This window comes from Anser anser, assembly GCF_964211835.1.
Source record: "Anser anser genome assembly, chromosome: 15".
Lineage (NCBI taxonomy): Eukaryota > Metazoa > Chordata > Aves > Anseriformes > Anatidae > Anser > Anser anser.
The window spans coordinates 6516241-6523389 of NC_139736.1; the positions used below are offsets into that span (position 1 = coordinate 6516241).

General features: G+C 41.5%; 1 protein-coding gene across 1 annotated transcript in view; it reads left to right on the forward strand.

Annotated features, from left to right (window-relative positions):
• The window catches only part of PDGFA (platelet derived growth factor subunit A), a 61163-nt gene extending 54301 nt beyond the window's left edge, over positions 1–6862 (forward strand). The window contains exon 8 of the transcript XR_014572632.1: positions 966–6862. The gene's annotated coding sequence lies outside the window, so the exon portion shown is untranslated. The remainder of the gene's footprint in view (positions 1–965) is intronic.
• The last annotated feature ends 287 nt before the right edge of the window (positions 6863–7149 follow it).

Consider the following 7149-nt stretch of genomic DNA (forward strand, 5'->3'; position numbering starts at 1 on the left):
TAAATGTCTTCTCCAGCCACTGCTGGTAAGATACTTTCACCAGCCAGCCTGCCCTTTAGATTAGAGGCCCTTCTATAGAATGGTAAATGACACTCTCATACATTTCTGCATTTGCTTGTTTGCTACTGACAAGAGAAGAAAATTCCTTTTTTCTTTTCTCTCTGCTCCCTCCAGAGAGGTCAGGATTTATCCCTGAATGATGACATGATCTGTTTCATGCTAATTAAATAGAAAGCAAATAAGAACTTTCGCTTATGGTATCTTTAAGCCCAGAGGTCTTATTTTACATTTCAGTACAAGACTGAAGGAAATTGAAAACATTATTCCATAGAGAACTGAGATATAAAAACACTGGGATATATTAATGTAAGCACTGCACACAGAAATATCTTTCATTTATGTTCCCATTTGTTAAAACAAAATGGTACTTTTTAAAGCAAATGATGAAAATTGAATGCTTTCCTCACAGTAGGAATATCGCTGTTATTAGTCTCACATATAGAAAGGGTATCTCCTCCCTAGCCCTGGAAAACATCCTTTACAACCATTGGAGTCAAAATATGTCTTAGTAGGTGACTTGTCTTTTTGAAGCCATTGTAATTTGCTCAGCATTCTTCTTTAAAATCATCATTTAAAGTAGAGTTGGAAGAAGAACTGTCATTCTTTGAGTATCGATATTTGATCCGCTGTTTTGACTTTTATGAATGTATCATTATGTCCTCCTCAAATATCATACATAGTGAATGAAGTGTCTAACCAGTAGTTAAGAAAGATGTATTTGTAAATCAATGCTGAACACTAAGTAGTTCAATGGAGTTCTAATAAAAAAGTGCATGTGTTCGCACACACACAAAATAAAAATCGAGCTAGCGACTTGGAACCTGCAGCTTTTGCTTCCACAATGATTTAGGCTTCATTTTATAGGTTTCATTACAGTATATAATCTCACACTCTCCATTCTCCAGGTGGATGAAAACATGTTCATTGAAAGGATCGTCCCATGAAGCCACAGAACTCAACTCAGTGGAGGAATAACAGGGCATAGGTGGTGAATGTTTCTGGGGCTGTATTGCCTTGCTTTTGTGCTAGCTTCTAGTATTGCTAAATTAAATCACAGTTCCTACTGAACCTTCCTGGAGAAAAAAAAAAATAATAAATTAAAGCAAAGCTCATGGCAAGACGTAATCAGTGGAATAAAACCTTGAGATGAATCAAAATGCTGCTGGAGAAGAGGAATGATGGAAAGACTTCTTTAATTGGTTTTGGATGGAGTTATAGGTAAAATTCCTTAACTAAGTTTTTAGTCTATATACATGAACCAGTGATTCAGTGGAAGATATATGGGGAAGGCAGCAACAACCCATGAACGCTACAAGAAATTGTCAAAGCCATTTATCTTTGAGAGAGTCATTAAGGGAAGACCACAAAGCTCCTTTCTCCAGTGGATGCCTCAGCAAGCTTTGGCATACCAGTGCAGTCACCCATATCATCACCACGGAGCAAACTGAGGGTGCTTTTAACCATAACACCGAGTCAAATGAAGCCATTACTGCAAAATTTCACAGAATCTGGAAAACTAGACCGCGTGAATGTCCTCCCCTCAAATGTGGGAAACACTAGCTCAGCCATACTATCCTCCATGGCACCTTCTTGAAGGATTGTGTATGTACCTATAAAAATCCCTTCGATTTCATGGTTTTTCACTGGCTACTGATACCAATGAAGTACTTCAGGAATCCTTCCATGCCAATAGCAGCTGTTTTGCACCTGGTTTTATGGGAAACTGTGAAATGAGATTTTCTCAAGATTTTTTGGGGGTTGAGAGTGGGTCGAGACCTGATGAATTTAAAACAACTATATAAAGCTTTATTACACAAGGAAAAACATGCATTCCAGAAGAATTCGTTACTAGAAGTCTAATGAATTATCAGGACCTCATATTTCATGTTTTGATCTTTTACTGATTTCTAATGATTTTTTTTTTTTTTAACCAGGAACGCAGATTATGGTGACTAATCTCAAAAAAATCTTTCATGTCAAAAGTAAATCACAGAGGATTTGCTTTTCTGTATATAAATAACTCAGAGAATAAGTGTAATACTATCAACTAATTTTCAGTTATACAAAATAGTGTGCTAAGGCTGCTTGAAACTTTTCCATCAAGATGGAAAGTGGATTGTTAGCTGAACATTTTTATTAGTATCTGCTTTAGTTACATTTCCATTTTTTGTTAGAAAACTGATATTTTGTTGGCTGAAAATCCTTCCCTCCTCCAGTTCCAAGAGCAAAAATGTCCAACCATTTTCAACTAAACAGGTTTTTGGTTTTCAGGTTTCCAAGAAACAAGGCAAATATATCCACCATATCCCTTGTCTAAGCCACTTGATTTTACTACAGCACTGGGTAGATTCACAGCTCACTAGAACAATAGTGTGTGATGCATTTCAGCAGATCTGCGGGAGAATCATGTCTCTGCCCCTACAACTTGCAATAGAGGGACAAGAAAGGGACAGAAAGGAGAAAGAGTAAAGATGTGCATAAGCAGAGCTTTTGTTATATTTTATAAGCCCAGTAGTTCTTTCTGTATAAGACCTTCAGTAAGAAGATAAGCCCTGGGGCTAAGTTTGGAAGAGAATAGAATGGGTAAGGCAGGAGGGAAGAGTGGTGGAAAAATTTGGAAGGGTGAGAAGGAAAAGTGTGAAGGGGAATAAAACTGACAGAGAGGGGAAAGATCAGAAAAGGAACAAAACAAAACAAAACGAAACAAACAAACAAAAACCACAAGTCAGGAGACTGATGGTAGGTGATGTGGGGCCTGAACAGATAGGAAGGAGCAGGATAGAAGGGACTCCACAGTGTCACTGCAAACAAGACGAGCAAAGCCTCTGGAGCTGAGGAGATGGCAGGAGACCATGGCCATGCCTCTCCCTGTGGCTGCTGCTTTTCTGTATGCGGGATCACTTGGCTTTGTGTCCCAGATGGGATTCTCTAGGAGGGGAAGCTGGGAATGGCAAGGTTGTAACTTTTCACTCTCCCCAGCCCTTTGTGCTGGCTGGAAAAGCAGCACTGATGCTGGGGCATTGCCCTTGTGGTGAATCAGCAAAGGGGTGGCTGGGAGCTCTTGGTGGGAGCTCTTGGTGGGCTCTCTGTGGGGGACAGAATGAAGTGCATGGAGTTATTAACCTGGTAGCTGCAGATAAAATATTTACTGCAGTGGGAAAAAAAGATACAGAGATGCATTTCATTCTTCTACTGTTAAATCAGTAACAGGCAGCACAGCTGAGTGAGCCAGGCGATCCTATTACATTTCAAAAGGTAGCTCTAGGGATTCATCATCCCCACACTGCACGCTCCCATATGCTGTGTGAATGAGATGGCTTTACTGGAGTCACTATCTCCTATTGGCAAGATGGGTATATTCCAGGAAAGCTATTAAGTGAAACATTTAAGTCTGATGCCAATGGTATTTCCCCACCACCCCCAAAGCAAACTTTCTTTCTTCTCTCTGGCTGTCTTGTGTATTAGCACATATGAAAACTTTACTGATATGAATTATAGAAATCCACCAGAGAGGCTGTTCTGCAGTAGCACAGAGTAGGGAGGCTCGGTTGTAACACAAATCACATCATGGATGAATGAATGTAACAGAACAACAGAACATCATTAACAGTCCAAAGGCTAGCTAAGTGTGCTGACCATAATTTATTCATATTTGCCTAGGTTTCTCTTCTGATTCTGACTAGACATAAATTAGAAAACCTGTTCAGCCATATCATGGATCCCAAGGAGAAATGCACCTTAAAAATTGATGAGAGAAGTGCCTTCACTTCAGCACTCCCTACTGGCTTCAGAAGACTGACAGACATCTTTTGGTGAATTGAATCCAAGCGGTGTAAGATCTCACCCTGTCTCTGGTAACAGAAGGTAGCAGCATTGGTCAAGTAGTGCCCAAACCTCTGATGGCCTCCTTCATCACCTTCTTCATACACATCTGGCTCAGCAACAGTGGAGTAGTGAAGTGAGGAAGAAAAGTTGCGGAGGGAGGGCCCTCATCTGGAAGGTCCTGAGGTCTAGAATTCAGGGCCCAAACCTCCAACATCCCCTGGAAGAGTTCAGGCAGCCTGAGAAGATGTTCACAAGCAATGGTGGAGGAAAGCCCCATCCCAGATGGGTGCAGAGAAGCTGGGCAGGTGCCCGGTGGGGACATTTGGCCAGTGTGCCTATAGTTTCAGTACTCCACGCAGACCCAGGCTGCAGGATGATGCAGCTTATTCCTTAGAACAACAGTGAGCCAAGGAACAGAAAGGCCTGGTTTCAAGCCATCTCCTTGAATCATGTTATGGGGAAAGGAGCAGCCCTGGCTCTCACCAGTGCTGCCTGATAAGTCACTGAATTGCTTCCCAGCTGTCCCCAAGTCACATTCCCTCAAACACCACTTCGACACACCATTAAGGTCTGTTCCTCAATAAACATTTCCCTCTTTAGGAGGAGACAGAGCCCACCCAAGTCTGCCCAGACTGTGAAAATTTGCTCTGTGCTTGGCCGTCTGAGTCAGATACAAGAAAAAAAACATTGTGTGTATGAAAGTCCTTTTTGTCTCGTGTGTGGGGGTGGGGGCCTGCTGGCATTTCAATGAGCTTTTCTGGTTTCTTGTTGAAGTTCTCATTTATGTGCCATACTCTATTGCTAAGCTAGGGACACATCTGAAAAATCTCATATGGAGACAGCCCCATTGGCTTCCTGCAGGATTGCCAGACAGGCAAGGGAAGTGCTGCACCACTGGTCCTTGCAGAAGATCTCTTGCTTGTTGGGGATTTCAGATTTGGTTCTCAATTTGGCTAACACAGCCAACCCCCCAGTACCCCTTCTTCTTCCCCCAGAAGGAGAGATAACAGATCAGTTTACAACTTGTATGCATCTGCGGTGAGGCTTGCAAAGGTGGCAGCTCTCCTAAACAAGTTATTTGCTGATTTCTGCAAGGGCCTTACCTTCATGCAGTGCCATACTTGTTCTCCCCAGGGTTGCAGTGCCACTGTGTCTCCAGCTGGATGAGAGGGGGGAAGGTGTCACAGACTCACAGAGCTCCCTAGGGCAAGGAGGTGCATGTTGTGTTCATGGTCCTTCCCCTGTACAGGGGGACAGCTGTGACATCTGAGTGATAAACATGCTACTAGTTCTCAGCCATGAAAATCCAAATCCAAATCCTTTTTCTCAAGGTGGAATGCCTTCCTGTGGTCTTTTTATATCCACTGGATGCTTTAGTTAGTTGTGTAAGACCATTGAGGAAAATCTGGCTTATATGAGAACATGGTGAGCAAGCTGCCACAAAATCCTTTAAAATTAACCAGTCTATAGTTTGTTCAGCTTTCTAACTCAAAACCCTCCAAGTCCGCTGCAAGAAACATGGGGAACACATGTGAGGCAAGGGCTGAAGTGAAATTTGAGCTAAGTTACTGAGTGGTTTCACGGTCATCTTCCCCTCAGCTGAGGTGGTCGGAGAAGGATGTCAGTGTCAGTGACACTCTCCAGCTAAACCTCTGCTCCCTTGCCTGGACCAGAGCCAAAGGCAGAAAGGGAAAACCAAGAAGCCATCAGCGCTGCAGCCCTGCCAATAGGCATGTGGCTGCACACAGACAGGAGACCACGGGACGTGATTGACAAAGAAGAATAAGTGTTGGCAACAAGTGCTTGATTCACATTTTAAACAAAACACAGCAGGCAAGTTTCCCAATGAGTTCAACATTTGGTCAGGGGATAGGAGTGCCTATAAACATATTTGTAGTTATGCTGGTGACTAAGTCAACCTCCTCATCTATCAGCAGGCTAATAACAGCTAATTCACATGTGAGGAACTGCCAGTTTGAACTGTTTTTGGAGCTGCTTTCCCAAATGGAAGGAGAGGGTCCTGCAGAGGGTGCAGGTCAACAGCTGCCTCTGCCATCAAGGCCCAGACGAGGCCAAGGCAGGGAAATAAGAGAAGTCACTGAGATAAAACTTTCAAACACACTCAGATGACTTGGTTGCTTTGGTGATAATTGGCATGTAGGGTCCTAATTGCTTTAGGTGACTGATGACATTATTTGGAATGGCACAGGTACTCAGAAGCCTGATTCTCATTGACTTTGAAATCTGAGCCACAGCACAAAGAGTTGAGCGGTTCTCAGCTACTGATCATCCTTTCAGCAAGGCAGTCCTGATTTCTAAGTCTCTTTTGAAAATAGGTCTTGAGATCTGAGATTAACATTTCCCAAGACATCTAAATAACTCAGGGGCCTATTTTCTGGTATTAACATTTTTTAAGCAACAATAGTTGTAGCTTGGATGATAGATTATTGCTTTTGATTAAGAAAGTACCTATGTAAGGCCTCCAAAAAGCCATACCCTATTGTTCGAATCTAATTCTGGATTTCCAAGGGCTTCTCCTACTGTATAGCCTACCTGGGATCTAATACTATCAGACTGGGTCTCTCAATCCCTGCAGAGCAGGTGACCACTCTTCTCTTCTTGATGACTCCATGGATAACATCCCAAATTTTTCTCTCTTGAAGTATGGGGTCATGGTGCAGAAGAGCTGAGAAGCACTCATCTATATTTATAATTTCCTGTTCTGTGCCAATCCTGTTATCGTTTTCCTAATATACACCGCTTTTATCTTCCCATGGGTCTACTTCCTTTGAAATATTTTCTTGGTATTTGTTTTTGCTTCATGTTTTTACACTGACATCATCTAGTTGAAAATAATTTTATTTTTCATCTTGTATAAAACTGTCATTTTCAAGGCAATAGATTGTTGCATTTCCTAGGACTTCATTGTATTCAGGTCTGTTTGTCCTTTATTTAAAATTCTCATTGACCCAATAAAAGCAAGTTTTATAAATAATAATAAAAATAAAAATATTTAAAAGATTACAAAAAGAATGGATTATTCCATTGCTTTTTTTTTTTTTTTTTCTAAAATTGGAGCAGGTAATTAAACAATTGGATTGGGTTTGCATAGCATATTTATCTATCAGATATTTTGTATGTTTCAGTATGTTTCCCTTACCCATTTCTAATTCCCTGCTGAGCCAATAATATTTCCAAACATACTTAGACAGAGGGTGAATTCATTGGTGTCCTACTAAATGATAGTTTGCCCATATTTTTATG